The sequence below is a fragment of the Neomonachus schauinslandi genome, chromosome 10 (genome assembly GCF_002201575.2).
Source record: "Neomonachus schauinslandi chromosome 10, ASM220157v2, whole genome shotgun sequence".
NCBI classification, from domain to species: Eukaryota; Metazoa; Chordata; class Mammalia; order Carnivora; family Phocidae; genus Neomonachus; species Neomonachus schauinslandi.
The window spans coordinates 35,761,045-35,784,175 of NC_058412.1; the positions used below are offsets into that span (position 1 = coordinate 35,761,045).

The 23,131-nt window shown below is 43.9% G+C and overlaps 1 pseudogene; it reads left to right on the forward strand.

The window, feature by feature from the left end:
* Positions 1–14,776: 14,776 nt before the first annotated feature.
* LOC123326148 lies at positions 14,777–14,940 on the forward strand (annotated as a pseudogene).
* The last annotated feature ends 8,191 nt before the right edge of the window (positions 14,941–23,131 follow it).

A 23,131-nucleotide genomic window follows, 5' to 3' on the forward strand; every position in this document is an offset into this window, starting at 1 on the left:
ATGCAGGGCTCCATCCCAGGACCTGAGATCATGACCTGAGCAGAAATCAAGAGTCGGGCGCTTAACCAACTGAGCCACCCAGGCACCCCTGTTTTTGAGATTTATCCATATTGTGTTTATCAATAAATCATTTTTTTCTTTTTCTTTTCTTTTTTTTTTTCCCGAGTAGTAGTCCATTGTATTGATGTGCCACATTTTTTCCCCCATTCCTCTGTGGGTGGACATTGGGTTGTGTCCAGTTTGAGGCTCTTACAAATAAAGGCACTATGAACATTTGTGTTCAAGTCTTTGTGTGGACATTGCACTTCCTTTTCTCTTGGAATTAAATGTCTGGGACACGCGGTAGGTGCATGTTGAACTGTTTTTCCAAAGTGGGTGTATCATTTTCTATTCTCACCAGCAGTGCATGAGGATTCTCTTCCTCCATATCCTTGCCAACACTTGCTGTGGTCAGTCTTTTTCATTTTAGCCATCCTAAAATATGTGTAATGTTATCACATTGTGATTTAAATTTGCGTTTCCCTAAAAGCTGATGATGTTGAGCATGTTGTGCCGTCCATTAAACCTCTTTGGAAAAATATTCAAATAAGGTGGAGACTGACCGTGAAGGGGGATGCAGGCACTGTTTCGGCTGATTGGAATGTTTTGTATATTCATAAGGGCATGGATTGCACAGTCTTATCTATTTTTCAAAATTTTAATGTTAAGATTTATACATTTTACAGTATATAAAATGTACCTCAAAACCAAAAAGAACTATATATAGATTAGTTTGGTTGAGGTGTCAGTAGAAGATAGATGAAGAAGGTAAAAAGAAAATCAGAAGGGTGGAAAGTGAATAATTATGGAAACTGATGATAGGGACATGGGGCTTGAGTAGACCCTTTTGCTTCCTTTGTTTGAGATTTTCACAACAAAAAGTAAAAACAAATGCATAATCCCCCTGATCTAGAGAAGATGATGACCACTTCATTTCCAGGAAAAACAAAAAACAAAGGAAATGAGAATAAATTGTGATGAGAGAGTGTATGTAGCTTAACTAGGAAGTTATTTCATTACTAGGAAAACCTCCCCTGCAAAGAGTATCTTAGTGTCTGATCGTCTTTAACATGTGATCTTTATTAGTTTTAATTATAAAAGTAATATAAACTCAATGTAAAATAATCACACATTAGAGGAAAGCAAGATTTAGAAAATGACTGTCTTCTATAAGCCATTCAGAGTTTTACATACATGTGCGTGTGTGTGGGTGTGTGTGTGTTTGTGTGTTGACAGACAGGCATTATAATGCACGCATTATTCTGCTGCTTCCTCTTTTTCACTCAAGCAGTCTACTTCGAAATCTTTATCAAACAGAACAAACAGCTGTTTAGAAGCAGAAGGTAAAACCAGATGAAGCAGAAGGTTCTTTGGATTCCAAGATTATGCCAATTTTATCCATAGTCTAAGTAAGATCTTAAATATGGATTTTTACCTAAATATGTAATTCTACATAAATAGGATGCCTCTTCTCTAAGGTCAACACCAACAACAAAACCCCTGACAGCAGGGAGAACAACCCCAATCACAAGATTCTAAAGCTCGGTGGTTGCGGGCAGCCAGCCCTCCGCCTCTCTGGTGAGCAGATGGCTGTTGGGCTCTGGGTCTGAGGGGCCCCAGTTAGCAGATGACTCAGCAAAGCAATGGCCTGGGGAGCATCGAGGAGGCTGGCCAAGACTAATTGCTGTCAGGAGGAACATTCTTTTTGGCTAATTGCTCTTTTAAGATAATGAAAGTGTTTTAGGTTCCCTTTTGTCCATATGCAAATAAACTGGTGAGTTAAAGTCACTCCCAGTGCAAAGAGGACCATAGAACACACATCATGAAGATGAAGTGGTTTTCCCTTCATTTTGCATATTTTCTTGTCTGCACTTACATTCAGGTTTGTCTCTCACTTTATGGATGATCCCTTCTCTGTCGCCCCACAATTATGTACTGTAGCCATTTCAACTACGATGCCCTGATTTTGTAACGTTAGCCCCAGTAGACCATCAGACAAGAACCAAGAATAATCACCTGTATGGAGGGATAGGGAGTAGATGGGGCCTCCCTGGGACGACAGAAGTCTCGGTTGGGCTTCTTTCGTATTGTACAAAGTTTAACTCTAAGGAGCTCATGGTATCCCATTCGTGATTTCTGGTTGACTGGTAAATTTTCTCAGCAGGGATTACAGACAGTTCCCGATTTAGATGGCTTGATTTATGGCTTTTCAACTTGAGGATGGCCACAAAAGTGATAAGCATTCAGTAGAAACCACACTTGGAACTTGGAATTTTGGTCTTTTCCTGGGCTAGTGATACACGGTATATACGCTCTCATGATATGTAGCCCCATCAGGGAACTGTGGTTCCTAACAGTCCTGGCATCATCGAGGTAACCCATGGAAACAATCGTTCTGTTTTTCACTTTCAGTACAGTATTCAATAAATGACATGAAATAATCAACACTTGATTATAAAATAGGCCTTGCGTGAGATGATTTTGCCCAACTGTCAGCTAATGTGAGTCTTCTGAGCACGTTCTGAGCTGTGACGTTCGGTAGGTTCAGTGTATTGAATGCATTTTTGACTTACGATATTTTCAGCTTACAATTTTCAGCTTTATCACGGGCGCCTGGGTGGCTCAGTCGGTTAAGCGTCTGCCTTCGGCTCAGGTCATGATCCCAGGGATCGAGCCCCCATTTGGGCTCCCTGCTCAGCAGGGAGCCTGCTTCTCCCTCTCCTGCTCCCCCTGCTTGCTCTCTCTCTGTCAAATAAAGAAAAGAAAAGAAAAACAAAAAACAAAAACTAATGGGTTTATCAGAACGTAACCCTATCTGAAGTTGAGGAAGATCTGTATTTAACAAAATGATTCGATGTTTCTAAGAGCTAGTTGCAGTGACACATGCGAGTGACACAGGTGGGTTCTGATGAGACAATTACGGATACAATTGAGACCATGTGATTACACCCCAGGGCAGTGCATAGAGCCTTGTGCGTTCACTTATTTATCCTTCCATAGACTCAGCTAACTCTTACTATGTGAAGTTCGGATACCAGGGTCTGGGCTACATGTATGTCTTATACACCCAGCCCAGTGAATCCCTCAACTTCAGCCTGTTCTCTGAAGACACAATCACGAACACACCTCAGAGCCACACTCCATTTCCCTTCCACTGGAGGAGTCGTCTGCCTTCTTCAGCAAGCCCAACCCCAGCTACTGTGACTGTCACTGCCCATGAGAGCCTCCAAGCCCCCCACCCCTTCCTTCTCCTTGGCCTTCTTCCCCACCAGTTCCTTGGAGTTGACGTAACATTCTCAGGTTCTGCCTGGGGTCCTCACAGGCCTACACCAAATGTGTTCAGAGATTGCTCATTTTAGAGCCAGAAGCCTTCCCAAAGAGGCCTGATGTGAGTTCTCCAACATTTCCCCAATTACGGTCAGCTTGTCCTTGCTTCTGCACCCAGCCTGCACCCTGCCCAGTCCACACCAAAGCCAAATCTAGTCCCTCAAAGGTCAGGCCACCCTGTACTTCCTGAAAGTCTCCTTCCTGCCTCCCCTGGGAAGGGTTCTCAGGTGCCCTTTTTATCTCCACCTAGCAACCCTCAAGTCCCTAACATAGAGGTTTGATTATAATATCACATACTACATTTGAAAAAGGAAGAATAATCCTCCACCCCTTTCACACCCAGACACAACCCCAGTTATCATTCTGGGGGACTTACTTGGGTTCCCCTTTCCTGTGAAGGCTGTTTCACTCACTTGTCATCCTTGTCTGCACATGGCGTCATGTCTTCTGGTGGCCACAGCCACTCCTTCTACGTTGTTCTCACAGTCCTTCATTTTAATACACAACACAGAATTAAAACATTTGTCATGAACTATAACTTGAGCACTTGATACGTCTATCAGAATGACAATTAACACTCTGATGAAGCTTTCCTCCATATCTTGGGTTATTTTCTTGGAGAGAGGGTCATGAACTCTTGCAGTTCTTGACACATAATGATAAATTGCCCTCCATGGGAGATTGTACAAATATACACTGTCAAGAGCAATGTGGGAAAATAGGATTTTTACCATATCCTCGCCAACATACAAATTATCATTAAAGTGTTAATTTTTGTTCATGTATGAGGCCAAAACATGGTTCTTTGTTGCTATTTCAATTCGATTACGAATGTGAATGTTGAATACTTTCCTTAGACTAGTTAAGTCACTGTGACTCTAAGCCAGTTAAGTGCTTTGCTGTCTTTCCCTTTGGTTTTTATACCTTTGAAAGACTATTTTTTGCCAAATTTCTGCAAGCTCATCACCTCTAGCCATTGATGCCAAGCCTGCCATGCTTCAGAGAGCCTTGGCAGACTTGTCACTTCTACCCACTGATGCCAGAAATGCCATGTTGTATAGATCCAGCTTTATTTTTGTTTTGAAGTGGTTACCCCCTCTCTCAGAGAGGACCTGGCAGGGGTTCTATCCTGTCATGGTGAATTAGGTGCACGTCTCTCTTGTCTTTGGGAATTGGCCTGTTGGGCTGGAGTTGGGCACCAGGTGCCCCCTCCATCTTGGATGCCCTTTTGGGACCTTTATACCTGGAGTGCCCAGTGGGCACGAGCTTGGGAAAACTTTTGATCCACCTGGACTGTGTTTGGTCAGTGACATTTAAGGGATGACCCAGAAGCAAGGCTGCTTAAGGGCTGGTGGCCTCACCAAAGAAGACTCTAAACCACTCATCCCCTCCAACTGCTGCCATAGCACCATGCTTGGCCCCCCATAAGCCAATAAGGGGCCAGAGTCTCTCTAATTCAAGCATGATAGGGCAGAAGGGAAGGTCTTGGCATGCAAAATGTGTCCCCTGCCTGAGGCAGTCAAATGTACTGTGTGTGCACAATCAACCAAATGTTTGTGGCACCTTTATGCTGTCCAAGCACCCACTGACTACCTTCACAGCAGGACAGACCCTTCCAGCAAAACCACCTTCACTTGCCAGGGTTGCAGCCTCCTTGAGCAGAGTATGGAGGAGATAAAATAATGAAATTACATCTTCCCCAATTAGAAGGAAAGGTTGCACTTCCTTTGATTGCCTTTGCCCTCAGAAAGTGGCTCGGCCATACTGTGGCTCCTTTGGACTTTGGGGATTCCCTGTAAGGCTCCCTATTTCTTCCTCCCACACATTGTCAAAGTCTGTCCTGGGATATCATGAGTTGAGAAGTCTGAGATTTTCCTGTTCTCTTTATCAAACTTTATCAAATTCCTACTGTGTGCTAGACTCTGGAGATGAAGTCAAGTTAAACTTGGCCTGCCCTCTAGAAGCTCACAGACAACGAAGTCCATGACCAAAGTCATGTGGGCTGAAGGGAGGGCAAGTTTCCCAGAAGACATGGAGCCTAGGCTGAGTTTAAATTTGAGTAAAAGAGAGAAGACAGATGTTAAATTACAAAAGGCCCTGTGTGCTTGAAAGGTTATGTCAAAATCTCTGAGCCTCATGAAAGATTTCGGGCAAGCCAGGGGAGGGAGGTATGGCTAACTTTGCATTTAGGAAAGATCCCTTTGGCGGCTGTGTTGGGTGTAGATTAAAAGGTAGAAAGGCCAAGGGTAATGGTCTTACCCCAAGGAGGAAGTGGTGAATGCCTATGCCCAGTGGAAGCAGTGGTGGTGAACGTGGAGGGAACATGGAGTGGCTTTTCACAGACGAGATCTGCCCTGCTCAGATTAGGTAGTGCTAGAAGAGGGAGCTTCCTGGTTTAGGCAATGGACGCATATTTGGGGGAAAGAAGACGAGTTCAATTTGTATCTGTTGAATTCTAGACAACAAGGAGATATGCAAGTGTTGTTCTGAGTTGCCCAGAGACCAGGACAATGATCCGAGACCCCATAACAGCATGTACGAGGTGGTTAAGTACCTGGGTGGGTGGGACTACTCAGGGCCTGCTTATGGAGGAGGTGAGTCCTATGGCTGAAGCCCGGGTCACAGCACAAAAGAGATTGAGAAGCCCTGGTCAGAGCGGTTAGACAAAAGAGTTTCTGGAAGTAGGTGTCTACTCATGTCAGATGTTGCAAGGAAGGCAAGTAAGAAAAAGATGAGGAAGTATCTACTGCACTGGGACAAAGGAGAAACAGTGAGTACTAGCAGCTGCTCCAGGAAGCTTGGCTGTGAGAAGAAGTCAAGATGTGAGGTCAAGAGAGAGGTCGTGTCAAGATGGGAGACTTCATGTCGAGGCATGGAGGATTTCTTTAATTTGCAATATGTAGAAATACAGCCACCTTTTCCTAGGGGAGTGGCATGGTTTCTTTTTCTTGGCACGACAGCTTCGGAAGCTTGGTTGGCTCTGGAAAGTGAGTTTTCTCCCATCTGTGTGTGGAAATAGAGAGGACAGGATGAAGGGTGTTCTACCAAAAAACTCAACAGGGTTGAAGAAGGACCAGAGAGAGGAAGGAAAAATGAGCATCGTGGAGGGGGTGCTGAGAAGGGGAGGGTCCAAACAGCACACCTGGAGAGAAAGCGGGGATGAGAAAGGCCCAGGGGCAGCCAAGCCAGGCCTTGGAAGGACAGGATTGACTAAGATTCTACTTGAACTTACCTGTTTGGCCAGGTAACCTCAAATCTCAGTAAAAGCCAGTCATGCCCATTCACTTTTAGAGAGTAGAGGTCTCAATTGGGGACAGGAGGCCTTAGATCCATGTGGGGAGAAGAGAAGAAAACAGCCAGAAGAATTAGATGTGAATGAGGGGTTGTTGATGGGGCAGAAGAGGTTACAAGGTGCCAGGTCAAAAGTGCTTCCCTGAGCACCCTGTCAGGGCCAGGGTGGCCCAGCCCCTCTTCCCACTAACTGGGAGGAGCGTCCAGCGCATGTCATGGACTGTAACAGGCAGGAAGCTGGCAGGTATAGGAGCCCTTGGTATTGATGCTGGCCTTACTGAGGGAGAGACCAGGAAAGGTGGAGAGGTGAAAGAAAATGGGTCAATTTACCAAATAACCAATTTGTTGAAAATCATTTTGCTAGAGAACCAATTTCCCTGATGAGTGATCCCTGGAATTCACCCAAGAGTTGTTTCAGTTAATTACTTAAAAATTTATAGCAATTTGTGTGCTTTGGTTTCCACAACACTGAAGATTTTCCCATAGATTAATTTTTCTATTTCACTTACATCTAGCAGTTTCTTTTGGTTTACAAGTTGTCAGGTCTATTTTCACCAGACGTTTTCCTACAGATTTCTCAATCCATCTCTGGCAAATGTCAGTTTTCTGTGGGTTTCCATATTTCAGAAGTGGGGCACTCCTTGAGTGCTCTGTATGTTTTTGGTGCCAATGGATGGGTTTTCCCTCAACTGCATTTACTGTCAACTCTAATTTTAAAGACTTGTGCCTAAATTGAACTATAACTCCCGCTTTGGGATTTTGCCACTGGGGGAGTTGTCATGGATATGTGAAAATTAACATGCAGAAGAAACTTTCATCTGGCTGACTGCCAAGCCACTTTGACAAAATTGAGAAAATGCAAATTGGTGTAAAATTACACTTGAAGGACAAAACCACTTTTTTTGTAAACCAAAGGTTAAAATTTAAAAAAAAAAAAAAAAAAAAAGGGCTCATGCATTACCCAAACCTTTATAAGTGACTTTTGAAAAGTAGGCAGCTTCAGAAATGTGAATCCCACACCCATAAATCCAGTATAAAACGGTGGAGAAACCAAAAGTAAAACTTCTGAACTAAATAAAAACCAAAGGCCAAAATGTTGAGAGAGATCATTAACAGCTTTCAAAACTTCCAATGCAACACATCTTATTACACATTTTGTAAATAATTAATATAAATAAGTTTTGGGGGATTTGGAAATCTGTGGAATTGGTCACTTGGCAAATCGATTCTTAACATTGGTTTGGGGAGTGCGTCACTCTGAGAATTGGCGCTTGGCAAACTGTCTTTCAAGACATAGCTCTGTTTCTTTTTTCTTTTTTTTTTTAGAGAGAGAGAGAGAGAGAGCATGCGTACAAGCAGGGGAAGGGGCAGAGGGAGAGAGTATCTTAAGTAGGCTCCATGCTCAGCACAGAGCGCGACACGGGGCTCGATCCCATGACCCTGAGATCATGACCTGAGCTGAAACCAAGAGTCTGTCACCTAACTGACTGAGCCTCCCAGGCGCGCCATCAAATGTCTCTGTTTCTGAAGAGGGTGAGAGGGAGGCTGGTTGAGAGACTAGCTAGTTCTGAGCAGGGTTTAGAGTCTGCTGGAAAGGAAGGGAGGGAGAAAAGTAAGGTTATGCACAGAGATGGGCACGAGAGGAGTTAGTTCCAGAGGGTGGAGAGCTGAGCATTTTGCTGAGGACAGAGGGCCTGGGAGAGGGGGTGCCTGGGGCCACTGAAGAAGCAGGTCCCTGGCACCGGGGGCGGTCCAGCTGGGGCGGGAGCCTGGAACCTCAGCCACACACCAGGGCCATTTTCTTCAGCAGTGCTCCCCATCCTGCAGAGGACCAGCTGGACTGCTCTTGGGGCTTGGGGTTTTTCTGGGCAGGTGCTTTGGGAAGACAAGGGAGAACGAGATTCAAGGAAGATGGAGAGATGCCCTGGAAATGAGAGGCCCTGAGAGGGAGCAGGGATGGTCATGAACACAGCAGGGGCCAAGAAAGAGGAGAAGACGGTATGGCCAGGACCATGGTCTCATGCAGGGCAGGAGCAGGGCTGCTGGCAGTGAACAGGCTGGGGAGAGGAGATGGGTGAGAAAACTGGGAAAGTGGCTCAGACTCTGGAGGGGGCACGGGGTGGGGTGCAAGGACTCCCCCCTCCCCGGGGCCAAGGGGGTTGGGGGCCTGGAGTTCAGGTTTGGGGACATGGGAGGCCGTGGCGTTGGCTGAGTCAGCCACACAGACCCTGAAGTTGCTGAGTCAAGGCCATGAAAGGATACTTAGTGCCATTCTCAGGCCCAGCTCCACTGGCTCTTCCCACTTGTACACGCCACCCATACCCACCTCCGCCACCACCCGTCACCTCTCTTGCCTCCGCCACCACTACTGTGAACTCTTCTCCCACAGAGAAAAAAAGGCTTTGAAACACTCTAACCTCCCCCTGTCCCCATCCCTATGTCCTTCTTCCCTGTCTCTGCCGGATGGCAATTAACACAGTCACAGCTCTGGAACGGGCTCTGTTTCTGGGCAGACACAGCCATTCATCCATGAGAGAAGAATAAAATTAATCTATTCCTGGCTTTGTGCCGCCTATTCTGTCTTTCCTCCCACTCCTAGGGGACAGCCCCCCACTCCCACACACCTCCAGTTCCTTCCCAGCTTCCCCTCTCCCTGCCCGCCCCCCCCCACCCCCCGCAGGCGGTATCAGCCCTCTGCAGGTGACTGGGCTCGGCTGGGGAGCCTCTGACCGCAGCATCTCCCCATCCTCTCTCCTTGGAGCTCAGCCACAGCCTGGGGCGCAGCCGTGACTCCTGGGGTGGGAGATTGGAAAGCCCTATTAAAATGCTAATATGGCATCTGGAAGGGGGAAAGCATTAAGACAGCGGTGAACATTCAATCCCGAGGCTTCCTCCTGCTTTGAGCAGTCTGGGCTGTTCCTCACATGCAGAGTGATACTTTTCACCGTCCTTCACCTGGTATGATCATTATGTGGGTTCTCCCGCTCTCCCGCCAAAAGCCAGGCACTCCCAGGACCCACCAGGCCCCGTCCAGTCTCAGAACCACCACCAAGGGGGGCCAGCTCCAGAACTGCAGGAAATTCAGTGGTTTTCAGCACCTTGAGCCCCGACCCCCCTGCCCCACATGGCCCACCCCTCCGCCCACCACCCATCCCACTAACACTTTTCATGCCTCCGAGCCCAGCGTCCAGCCTGCGATCAAGATACACCACACCATCCCACAGCTGCTGGGGTACTGCGCCCTTCCTCTCCTGTCCACTGCCCTGAGGACATACCAACCCTGGTTACCACTGCTCAAATCTAGCAGGCCAAAACTGCCTCGGGGGTGATTTTTAAAAGTGCAACACTTTGAGACTTCTACTTCTGGAAAGACGAAGTAGACATACTTTATTCTTCCCACCAAGTACAACTAAAAACCCAGGGCATTATCTAAAACATCCAGGAAGACCTTGAAAGGTACAGAGAAGGCAGCCTGACTAGGACTTCTGCACCCCCAACCGCCCCCCCCCACCTGGGGGTGGTGTCACGGAAGACCAAGTGAAGAGCCAGGATTTAGGAATTCCATCCTAACAAGGTGCTGACCTTCCTCCCCGCCAGTGCAAGTGGAGACCACATCAGGGAGCTTGGCTGTCCACCCTCAGCTGAGGAACATCCAAATGATGTGAAGCAAAACGGATAGAACTGAGGAGAGAAATAGACACATTCACTGTACTAGCCGGGTCCTTCAGTACCCCTCTCTCTGTTGCTGATGGAAAAATCAAGCAGAACATCAGCAGAGACACACAACGCAGCAGCGCTACGGACCAACAGAATCTACTTGGCATTTGTAGAATACTGGACCCCAAACCAGCAGAATACACATGCTTTTTGTGCGCCCCCAGGTCAGGTAGCAAGATGAAGCCTCTCTGGGGCTATAAAACAAACCTCCACAGACATACAAGAATTGAAATCATATAGAATGTGTTCTCTATCATGGAATCAAACTAGGAATTAATAGCAGAGATATCACAGAAAAATCTCAAACACTTAGAAACGAAAACAGTCCACTTCCAAACAATCCATGTTTCAAAGTGGAAGGCTCAAGGGAAATAGAAACGTAGCCAAATGAAAATGAAAACACAGCACATCAAAATCTGCAGATGCACGAAAGCAGTGCTGAGAGGAAAATGTACACCATTAACGCTTTCGTTAGAAAAGAAGACCATTTTCAAATCAATAATATCAACTCTCACCTCAAGAAATGAGAAAAAGAAGAGCAAAATAATCCCAAACAAGCAGAAATAAGAAAATAAAAAGATCTGAACAAAAAGCAAGGAATAGGGTGGGTGGATGGGGTAACTGGGTGATGGGCATTAAGGAGAGCATGTGATGTAATAAGCACTGGGTGTTTTATAAGACTGATGAATCACTGACCTCTACTCTGAAACCAATAATACATTATATGTTAATTAATTGAATTTAAATTTTAAAAATAAGTAAATAAAAAAGCAATGAATATGGAAAACAGAGAGAGAGAGAGAATCCGTGAAACAAAAGCTGGTCCTTGAAAAGCTCAATAAAACTGACAGATTTCTAGCAAGATTCTGCAGAAGTCTGCAGTGATATCACCTGTTTCATTCCTGGGATTGGTAATTTATGTCTTCTCTCCCTTTTCTTTTGGTTCAGTTTTACTAGAGGTTTGTGTTTCTTGACTTGCACCTAAGTGTTTATTTTTTTCTTTTTCTGTGTGTGAGATTAAAAATAGCATTGTATTTTTTGGAGCACCTGGATGGCTCAGTCAGTTAAGCTTCTGCCTTCGGCTCAGGTCATGATCCCAGCATCGTAGGATCTAGCCCTGATCATCCGCATCTGCCTCGTTGCTTAGCGTGGAGTCTGCTTCTCCCTCTCCATCTGCCCCTCTCCCCCAGCTTGTGCTGTCTCTCTCTCTCTCTCTCTCAAATAAATAAAATCTTTTTTTAAAAAATAGCATTGGGGCGCCTGGGTGGCTCAGTCGTTAAGCGTCTGCCTTTGGCTCAGGTTATGATCCCAGGGTCCTGGGATCGAGCCCCGCATCGGGCTCCCTGCTCGGCAGGAAGCCTGCTTCTCCCTCTCCCACTCCCCCTGCCTGTGTTCCCTCTCTCGCTGTGTCTCTCTCTGTCAAATAAATAAATAAAATCTTTAAAAAAAAAAAAAAGCATTGTAATTTTATTTTTGGTTTCCAGTGCTCATTGCCAGTATATAGACATTCAATCGACTTTTGTTACATTAATCATGTGACTTTGCTGAACGCACTTATTAGTTCTAAGAGTTCTTTGGTAAATTCCTTGGGACTTTCTACACACACTTTTATGGAATCTACAAATAGGAACAGATTTATTTCTCCCTTTCTGATGTCTTTTATTTCCCTTTCTTGCTTTATTCACTGTCTAGAACTTCCAGTACTATGTTAATTAGCCTCGCCTTGTTCGTGGTCTTAGGTGGAAAGCATTAAGTTTTTCATTGCTAAGTAGATGTTAGCTGTTAAGTTTTTGTGGATGGTTTTATCAAATTGAGGAAATTCCCCATTATTCCTGGTTTTCTTAGAGTTTTTGTCATGAATAGGTATTGAGTTTTGTTTCTTATCTGCATTAGTTGAAATGATCATGTGATTTTTCTTCTTTAGCCCTGTTAATATTGTAGATTACATTGATTGATTCTAGAATACTGAACCAGTCTTGCATCTGTGGAATAAACCCACTTGGTCATGGGGTCTTATTCTTTTTTAGAGTGAATTCTATTAGCTCATGTTTCCTTAAGAATCTTTGTCTATATTCACGAGGGATATTAGACTGTAGTGTTTTGCACTTTGTCTGGTTTTAGTATCAGGATACTACTAGCTTCATAAAATGAATTAAGAAGTATACCTTCCCTTCTCTACCATTTTCTGGATGGCGTTGTGTAAAACTGGCATTAATTCTTTCAACATTTGGTAGAATTCTCCAGTAAAACCCTCTGAGCTTGGAAATTTCTTTCTATTTAATTTTTAAATAATGAATTGAACTTCTTTAATAGTCATAAAGCTGTTCAAATTATCTATTTCATGTTGATGAGTTGTGGTAGTTTATGTCTTGCAAGCAATTGGTCTATTTCATGTAAAGTTGCCAAACTTACATATTTAGAGTGAATCACAGTATTTTTGTGGTGATGGAATGGTACTGTATCTTGATGACAGCAATGGTTACAGGAATCCACATCTATGATAAAGTGGCATAAAACTACACACACACACACACACACACACTACCAATATCAGTTTCCTGGTTTTCGTATTATACTGTAGGTAGGTAAGATGTCACCCACTGGGGGAAATCGTGGAGAAGAGTACATGACACGCTATCACACGAATCTGTGCTTATTTCCTCCATCTCTCCTCCATTGACTCCTTATTCCCTTTGTCTTTTTCTTTTTAAGTTTTTATTGAGGTATAACAGGCATACAGTAAAGTGTATAATTCTTAAAGGTAGAGCTTGATGAATTTTTATATAAACATATATATTTGTGACCACCATCCTGAATGAAATATAGAACATTTCCAATAGCTCCTTTGTGTTCTCGGTCAATCCACCATCCTCTCCTGCTCCTCAGTAATCAGCATGGATTTCTTAGCCAGGTCTAGAACTTTATATAAATGGAATCGTATCGTATACCCTCTTTTGTCTGGTTTCTTTCACGCATGATGTCTGGTAGAGTCATCCATGTTTTTTGTCCATCTGTAGCTCTTTATTTTTGTTGGTAGGTAGTATCCCATTGGGTGAATAGGCCATGATTTGTTTATCCATTCGAATCCTGATGCAAGTTTGAGCTTTCTCCTCTTCAGTTTTGTAAAACCCTTCAGTATCTTGTCTTCATTTTTCTTCAAGATATCTCACTTTTCTTTAAAACGGTCCAGAACAATAGGCATTCAGCCTTCCAGGGAACCTGCCCTTTCCTGAGGCAAGAGCGGCCACTGACCCACTTTCTGACATCAGAAGGTTAAGTCAGGTTATCAGTCGGAAAACACAAGGAGAGGAAGTGGAAGTGAGTATGAAGCCGTGTGTGATCACGCAGTCAGAGGCAGTGGGAGGCTCCACGGCGAGTCTCAGGGCCTGCCTTAAGAGCTGTAAGTTCCATAGGCCAGAGTCTTGGGTAAGGGGGCACAAGCAGCAGCAGATGGCCCATTGCTGGTATTCCCTGAAGCTCTGCGAGTCTCAGGCTGGAGTTGGACTCCCTGGCCTTCTGCCCAGTGCCCTGAGGCAACCAAAATGAGGGCCCAAAGAGCCAGGAGCCACAAGGTTGTTTGTCTAAGACTTAAAGGGATTATGTCATCCCTCCAGTCTTGTTTGCCTGAGGGAAGAACCTCAGGTCCCCTCCTTCGGGACCCTCAGATGGTTCTACCCCTGAGAGGAGAAGAGGAAAGAGACAGGAGGAGAAGGCAGAGTGGCTGGTCAGGCTGGAACAGCTGGGAATGGACGTCAGACCACAGTGGATGGGCAGCCACACAGGGGCCCGGCCAGGCACGGCTCAGGGAAATCCAGATGGGTAAACTGAGCTCTGTTTGAGAATGCCTTAAGGCTACAAAGCTGAATGTTTATGTGAATATAATCAAAGGAAAGGGAAAAGGTTTGGGAGAGAAACACCCGAGAAAACCCAAAGAAAGCCACAAGACCTAGACAAGAACTACCAATCTGGTAATGATGGGGTGTGCTGTAGGGTTGGTGTTTATGCCAGACAAAGCCAGTGCTTTCCCAAGATCTGGTGACAATTTGGGGCACATATAGTTAGGGGGAAGGGCAAGCCCTGGGGAGAGACTTTGAGTCAAGAGTCCACGGTTGAGTGTCAGCCTAGTGGTCCTCTGCTCTCTAGCCCTGGGCAGCCCTCTGTCCCTCGGGCCTGCAGAGTCTGTCTGTGAATGGCAGCTGGACCAGCCAAGTTTTGCTGGCCCTGTGGGCTCAAGAGATCTGGCTTCTCAGGCCTAGGCACTTGCTAAGGCACTGGTCAACTTCACAGCGAACTTGTCAGGACCCTGAGCCAACCCCAGTGCTTTTGAGATATACCCAAACCTCTGGCAAGGTTTGCTTTGGTTTCTAAACTCTTACTACGGAAGAGAGGAAGTCACTTTAGAATCGCTTCTCGGCCTTTTGGCTAAGATCAAGTGTAGATTCAAATCCTCATAAAACCTTTCATATTACAGGGCGTTGATTTGCTTGATGATTTTGAACAATTTATTCTGAAGCACAAAGTCAGATCTGGGAAAGAACTATTGGCTCCAGCATCTAACAAGGCTGGTTTTAGTTGCTGGAAGGGTCACTAACAGAAGGCAAATACACACACACACACACACACAGTGGGGCAATTCCAAGGGTTAATGTGGTAATCCAGCCTCTGAGGATCCATTTATTTATTCATTTAGTTAGTTGGTTTTATTTAAGCAATCTCTACACCCAACGTGGGACTCAAACTCACAACCCCAAGATCAAGTCATATGCCCTTCTGACTGAGCCAACCAGGCGCCCCTTGAGGATCCTTTTGAAAGCCATGCTGTGAGGTAGTGTCACAGGGCAAATAACCACTGCAAACCTAAGGGTCAAAGGCAAAACTCAATCACCCCAATGCTTCCATCAATGGCCGTGTGACAGGGTCTTTTTGGGGTGCATCCCTCAGACCCTGAGTCTCTGCATCTGAAATGATACTACTAAAGTGAGCTATTTGTGAACAAACTGTGACATAATCAAAAAGGGATCTGATTGGGGTGCCTGGCTGGCTCAGTTGGAAGAGTATGTGACTCTTGATCTCGGGGTTGTGAGCTTGAGCCCCACGTTGGGTATACAGATTACCTAAGTAAATAATTAAACTTAAAAAAAAAGGGGGGGGGGCGCCTGGGTGGCTCAGTTGGTTAAGCGGCTGCCTTCGGCTCAGGTCATGATCCTGGAGTCTCGGGATCGAGTCCCACATCGGGCTCCCTGCTCGGCGGGGAGCCTGCTTCTCCCTCTGACCCTCCCCCATCTCGTGCTCTCTCTCTCTGTCTCATTCTCTCTCTCAAATAAATAAATAAAATCTTTAAAAAAAAAAAAAAAAAAAAAAAAAAAAAAAAAAAAAAAAAAAAAGGGGGGATCGGTGATGGCAAAGATGCTGGTGTGAGTATGGAAAAAGTATGGAAAGTATGGAAAAAGCAACATTTCCAAACTCATATATTATTTTAAATATGTACATATCACTATATCACCAGTTAAACAGATAACTGACTCTTCTCCCCACATTCCTAAATGTTGATCAAAACGTTGCTTAAAAAAGATCTCTGACTGGGAAAGTCATATACAGAATTAATCTTCAAATCAGCATATGCTATATTCTCTCGTCTAGAAGATGCTCAAGATTATATTAGACCCATCTGTGAAGCTCACCGGCCTCCACCTGAATAAGCTGCTACCCAGGAAGAAGATCTTACACACCAGGTGGACTGAGCCCAGCCTGCTTCTTGACCCAGACCTTGGTGCACCAGCCTTCAGGGTAGACCACTGCCCAGCCATCAGCTGCCTTGAAGTGGTCTTACAATCATGTCCCTGCAGGTCCTGTGGCAGGCATGGTGCAAGTTGCCGTGGGCAGATACTCAGATGACTTGGTGCAGGGCTCATGACCACCTGCATGCGAAGTGGGCTGTCAATCAGATAACAAACAGGGGCCATGGGACCAGAGTGCAGGTGTGTGCATGTGAGATTGGAGTGGTAGAAGAAAGGCACACTGGCTATCCCCAAAGTGCCTGGCAACAAAGAATGGCAAAGCTGCATTTTGGTTTTCTCCTTCCTCATTGGCTACTTCTATCCATAAAGATCTCCAAGCCCTCATACGCAGAGGGTGTTCAGTGAGTGAGGAGGGCCAGGTCTCTGCCCTGGGGAGTAGCTGCCTCCAAAGTTCAGAGACCCGTGGCTTATAAAATGAAGTTTGCCTTCCAGCATTTCCTTCATCGCTGCCTTGTTGCCCCTGAAATGTGATTGACTTCATTTTGGAGGAGTGGGGAGGTAATATTCCAGCTAGAAGGATTGTGAGAAGGGTTGTTCTCTATTTTCAAAATAAAGAACTTTAGACTCTTCACTTCCCCCAAATGAGGTTTTCACTGCAGGCATATTTTCTGGTTCATCAGCTGCCCAAGAAGAACAGGGGGTCATCTCGAATCACATCTCATTGTTCTCCAAGATTTGGCTTCCTAGAGATAAGAAACCGGCATCTGGAAAGCAGCCTGTTAGACAACTGAAGTTCTACTGTAACACATTTCAGGAACTCTTTGGATCCTTTGCTCTTCTGAGATGGACTCCCATTAGCAATTACTGGAAATAAGCAGGCAGTCAACAGGGCATGGCCAGGAGCATGGCATGGAGTGGAAGGTATCATAGGGTAGACCACTGGTGAGGTGCAGAAGTTAACCCAGGATCCACCTAGGCAGCGGCCATGGGCCTGATAGAATCTGAGGATTCTCCTCCAGGGGCTCCTGCCCACACAAGAGCTCCCTGCAAAGATTTGGGCATCTGTGTGTTCAGCAATGAGAGAGTCTAGCTCAAGACTTGGATTCTTGGTCTATCGGAGAAGCATGGCAACCCTAGCTGGGGAAATGAGGTAGGGAAAGCTGCAGTACAAGTCACGACAAGATTTCTGGAAACATCTCCTAGACGCTTGCTCTGAAAAGCCATGCTCTTCTCTCAGAGCACTGCTCTTTTGAGTGTACCCCAAGAGCAGCCTGGGTAGGTCCTGTGTCTTTCTACCTATGCCAAAGTCTAGATGTCCGAGTCCACTGTGAAGGCACGCCCCTGCCCACTGCCGAGGAACTGTTTACAACAGGGCAACGCATCCTTTCTGAAGCCAAAACTGAAACAACAAAACAACAACATAAAAACCCCTTTCTGAACCACAGCTCTGGCTTGGAGTGTAATTTTTGAGAATATACTTCTCCATTCCTTGAATGGTTACATTTGTCTTTATGGTCCTGCTATTTATATGTTCTGAGAACTCTCTGGAAATCCCTTTTCCAAGAAATGAACTAGCTCTTCGGTGACCATGTTTACTGGATCTCCTATTTCAGTCATATCTGCAGGGGCTGGCAGGTTGGGGCGCTTCCAGCATGTCAGGGTTTCTGAAGAGTCTTGTGAACTGATGTGCCTTGTTAGCACACCCCAGCCTCATGGACCCCTCACATAAAACCTCGAAACTTGGCCCAATCCCTTACTCTTTGATATTTTCTGCCCTTTCCCCCCGGGGCCACAGGTGTGGTCCGTGAATGAGTTGTTGGGAGGATGAAGATAACGTGTGATCACATGTGATGGGATCAATAGATGGTAGCAGGTATTGGTGACGATGTCACTGGTGATGATGTCATTGGTGATGATGTCACTGGTGATGATGTCATTGGTGATGATGTCATTGTGATTGCCGTTATTGCCACCGTTGCCTCTGCTAGTAAGCCTTAAAGATCTTTGGGAAATAGTTCCTGGGCTACTAACTGTAATTCCCAACTAAAGTCTTTACTGAGCCAAAGTAATGTTAGGTCTAAATCTTTCAGGCACTGGGTCTGACTCTAGGGATTTTGAATGCTGCACATCATTGTTAGCAAAGGCTGTACTCTTCCCGTGTGTGAATGCATGTATATATGTACACCAAGCCTCCCACAGAGAATGACGAAGACCTGATCCTGCAGCTCCAGTTACAGATAACAGGGTGAAAATTTTTAGTTTCTCTTTTTAAGGCTCCCACCCTCAGCTTAGCCACCATTTGACTCCCAAGAAATGTCAGAGTTTGAAAATAATACACCCACACACACGCTGTGGTGTTTAGGTTTTAGTCTGAATAATATCTTTAAAAACAAAAAGTTAAAGTGCTCAGGATTCTATTTGGGGTGAATCTTGAATTCAAAAAATAATATAAACAATTCTTCTTACTAAGAACTTTAAAATCAAGAACTTCCTCATAAGGGGACGCCTGGGTGGCTCAGTCGGTTAAGCGTCTGCCTTCGGCTCAGGTCATGATCCCAGGGTCCTGGGATCGAGTCCCGCATCGGGCTCCCTGCTCTGCGGGGAGCCTGCTTCTCCCTCTGCCTCTGTCTCTCGTGAATAAATAAATAAAATCTTTAAAAAAAAAAAAAAAAAAGAACTTCCTCGTAAGTATTAAGTGGCACTTTTTTTTTCTTTTATTCTTCAATTTGGGTTTTTCAGTTTAGATTTGAGAGTTAAAATAACCCAGAAGTGATCATGCCTTCAAAAACAATGATGAGAACTTTATTTAGCACCCAAAGAAATATCATAGCATGAAGCTGATCTAGGACCCAAGTCATTAAATGATCTAGGCCTTAATTGACTCTAAATTGCTGAGGTCCAGAAATGTGGGATTGGCTATGTCTCTGAAACTTTCTGGATATGTTATTATCAGATACTGCCTTCTGCATAATATATATTTTTAATTTGTAGAATTCAATTTTACATGTTCTGAACCACAGATGTGAAAATAATATGAGCACTGTGAAACTCATATGTTTCAGGAGCTAAAAATAAGGAACATAAAAAGATACTTCCAATGGATAAAGAAGATGAGATCACTTTAAACAGAAAGAAACATCTACAGATACTTTGAGAGAATGAATGGAAAAAGAAATACCATGAAGACATTAAGCATTAAGCAGGCTGCAGTGGGTATATCCATATCAGATGAAGTTAGCTTTGAGATAAAGAGTGCTACCAGACCTAAGAGGGACATGTCCTAATGACAAATGGACGTGTCATGTAGTAGACATTATAATTATCAACCTGTATGAGCCTATTAACAGAGCTTCCAAATACATGAAGCAAAAATAGTAGAGCTCAAAGGAGAAGAAGATAGTTCCACAATCGTAGTTGGAATGTTAACACCTCCCCTTCCCGGTCACTGATAGAGAAACTAGGTCTGGAATCAGTAGAGACATAGATGATCCCTACAAAACCATCACTGTCTCTAGTTTTAGAACACTATACCCAACAACTGCAGAATAGACATTCTTTTCAGGTGCCTCTGGAGCTTTTGTCAAGATAAACCATACGAGGTTTATCATAAAATAAGTCTCAGTAAGTTGAAAAGAATTGGAATCCTACGGAGTATTTTCTCTGATTGCAATGGAATTAAATGAGAAATCAACAACAATGAGATATCTTGGAAGACCCCAGATATTTGGAAATCAAACAATACACTCTTAAATAACCTATGGCCCAAAGAAGAAACCATAAGGAAAATTTAAACATTTTTGAGCAGAATTATAATGCAAATAACATATTAACATTCATGAACTGTAGTTAAAGCAGTATTCAGAGGGAAATTTATAGTTTTATATACTTACACTAGAAAAGAACAAAGATCTACAATCAGTGACCTAAAGTTCTACCTTTAGAGTATAAAAAAATGAGGACAGAAAGAAAGAAAGAAAACCCAAAGTAAGTGGAAGAAAAGACATAAAAAATATAAGAACAGAAATTGGTGACATAAAAACAGTTGGGTCTCTGAAAAGATCAACTCTAGCTAATCAAGAAAAGAGAGAGAGAACACAAGTCACCAGTATCAGAATAACACTGAAGGTGCTACAGACACTAAAAGGGTAATAAAATAATATAAAAATCTTTATGCCAACAAATTGGACAACTTAGATGAAATGGACAAATTCCCTGAAAGATGCAACTTACCATAACTCACATATGATAAAACAGAAATCTGAACAACCTATACTTATTTAGGAAATTGAATTCATCGTTAAAGAAAATGTTCCACAAAGAAAACTGTACCCAAGATAGTTTCATCAATTCTGTCAAACATTTAAGAGAGAAATAATGCAAATCCTTCACAAACTCAGAAAACAAAGGAGGCAGGAATACTTCCCAACTTATTTTATGAGGTCAGCATTGATTCTGATATAAAACCTGACAAAGATACTAGAAAAAAACTTTTTTTTTTTAAAAGATTTTTATTTATTTATTTATTTGAGAGACAGAGAATGAGAGACAGAGGGCACGAGAGGGAAGAGGGCAGAGGGAGAAGCAGACCCCCTGCTGAGCAGGGAGCCCAATGCGGGACTCGATCCCGGGACTCCAGGATCATGACCTGAGCCGAAGGCAGTCGCTTAACCAACTGAGCCACCCAGGTGCCCTAGAAAAAAAACTTTTAAAAACACAGGTGCAAAACCTTTTTTTTTTTAAGATTTGTTTATTTACTTTTGAGAGAGAGAGCATGTGTGAGTAGGGTCGGGGGGGCAGAAGGAGAGAGAAAGAAAATCTCCAGCAGACTCCCTGCTGAGCATGGAGCCCCATCTGGGGCTCAATCTCATGACCCTGAGATCATGAGCTGAGCCTAAATCAAAAGTCCAACACTTAACGGACTGAGCCACCCAGGTGCCCGTGGGTGCAAAAACTTTTTAACAAAACATTCGTGGGGCGCCTGGGTGGCTCAGTCGTTAAGCGTCTGCCTTCGGCTCAGGTCATGATCCCAGGGTCCTGGGATCAAGCCCCGCATCGGGCTCCCTGCTCAGCGGGAAACCTGCTTCTCCTTCACCCTCTCCCCATGCTTGTCTCTTTATCTGTCAAATAAATAAATAAAATCTCAAAAAAAAAAATTCGTAAGTTGAATCTAACCATCTACAGAAAGGATGATACATGCTTAAGTAAGATTCATACCAGAAATGCTAGGTTGGGTTAATATTAGAAAAATCAGTCAAGGGGCGCCTGGGTGGCTCAGTCGTTAAGCGTCAGCCTTTGGCTCAGGTCATGATCCCGTGAGCCCCTCTTCGGGCTCCCTGCGGTGGGAAGCCTGCTTCTCCCTCTCCCACTCCCCCTGCTTGTGTTCCCTGTCTCACTGTGTCTCTCTCTGTCAAATAAATAAATAAATAATCTTAAAAAAAAAAAAAGAAAGAAAGAAAAATCAATCAAGGGGCGCCTGGGTGGCTCAGTCGTTAAGCGTCTGCCTTCAGCTCAGGTCATGATCTCACTCCCTGTCCCACTCCCCCTGCTTGTGTTCCTGCTCTCACTATTTCTCTCTCTCTCTCTCTGTCAAATAAATGAATAAAATCTTAAAAAAAAAAAAGGAAAAAAATCAATGTAATCCACCATATTAATAGAATGATGGAAAAAATTGTATGACCATTGCAACAGAGACAGAAAAAGCATTCAACACTCATTTATAATAAAAACTCTTGGAAAATGAAGAAGAGAAGAGAATCCTTCAATCTGATAAAAGGATAAAAGGTTTTATGAAAACCTACAGCTAACATCATATTTAACCGTGAAATACTGCATGACTTCCCACAATATTAGGAACAAGACAAGGATATCTACTCCCACTCCCACCTATTCCATTCAACATTGAACTAGAAGTCTTAACCATTGCAGTATTGCGAGTAAAGGAAATAAAGGCATAAAGACTGGAAAAGAATTATTACTAACTTTCCACATGATATGATTGTTTATGTCAAACATCCTATGAAATCTGTAAAACAACCATTAGAACTAATAAATCAATTGAACAAGATTACAGGATACAAGGTTAATGTTATAATATCAATTGTAGGGGCGCCTGGGTGACTCAGTTGTTAAGCATCTGCCTTCGGCTCAGTTCATGATCCCAGGGTCCTGGGATCGAGCCCCACATCGGGCTCCCTGCTCCGCGGGAAGCCTGCTTCTCCCTCTCCCACTCCCCCTGCTTGTGTTCCCTCTCTCACTGTGTCTCTCTCTGTCAAATAAATACATAAAATCTTTAAAAAAATAAAATAAAATATCAATTGTACTTTCATATAGTAGCAGCAAAAATTTGGAAAATGGAATTAGAAAAACAATTCCATTAAAAATATCATCAAAAAGCATAAGAGAGGGGCACCTGGGTGGCCCAGTTGGTTAAATGTCCAACTCTTGATTTTGGCTCAGGTCATGATCTCAGGGTCATTGGATCGAGCCCTGTGTCTGGCTCACTGCTCAGTGTGGATGGAGTCTGCTTGAGATCCCCTCTCTCCCTCTGCACTTCCTCCTGCTCACATGCACCTCTCTATCTCTCTAAAATAAATAAATCTCTAAAAAAAAAAAAAAAAGCATAAAAACCTCAGGAATAAATTTAACAAAAGATGGGCAAGACATTTATATTGGAGAACAGAACATTATTGAGAGAGATTTTTAAAAGACCCAAAGAAATGGGGAGATATATTTATGTTCACAAATTTGAAGATTCAGTATTGCCAACATGTCTCTTCTCTACAAATTGGTCTATGGGGTCACTGCAATCCTAATACTTCTACTAGTGGGAATCTTTTGTAGAAATTTACATACTGATTCTAACATTTACATAGACATGCAAAGAATCTAGAATATCTGAAATGATCTTGAAATAGAAAAACAAATTTGGAGTGCTCGAACTACCTGACTTGAAAACAGTATAAAACCACAGTACGAGATAATACAATAATGACATAAGGATCGACAAATAGATCACTAGA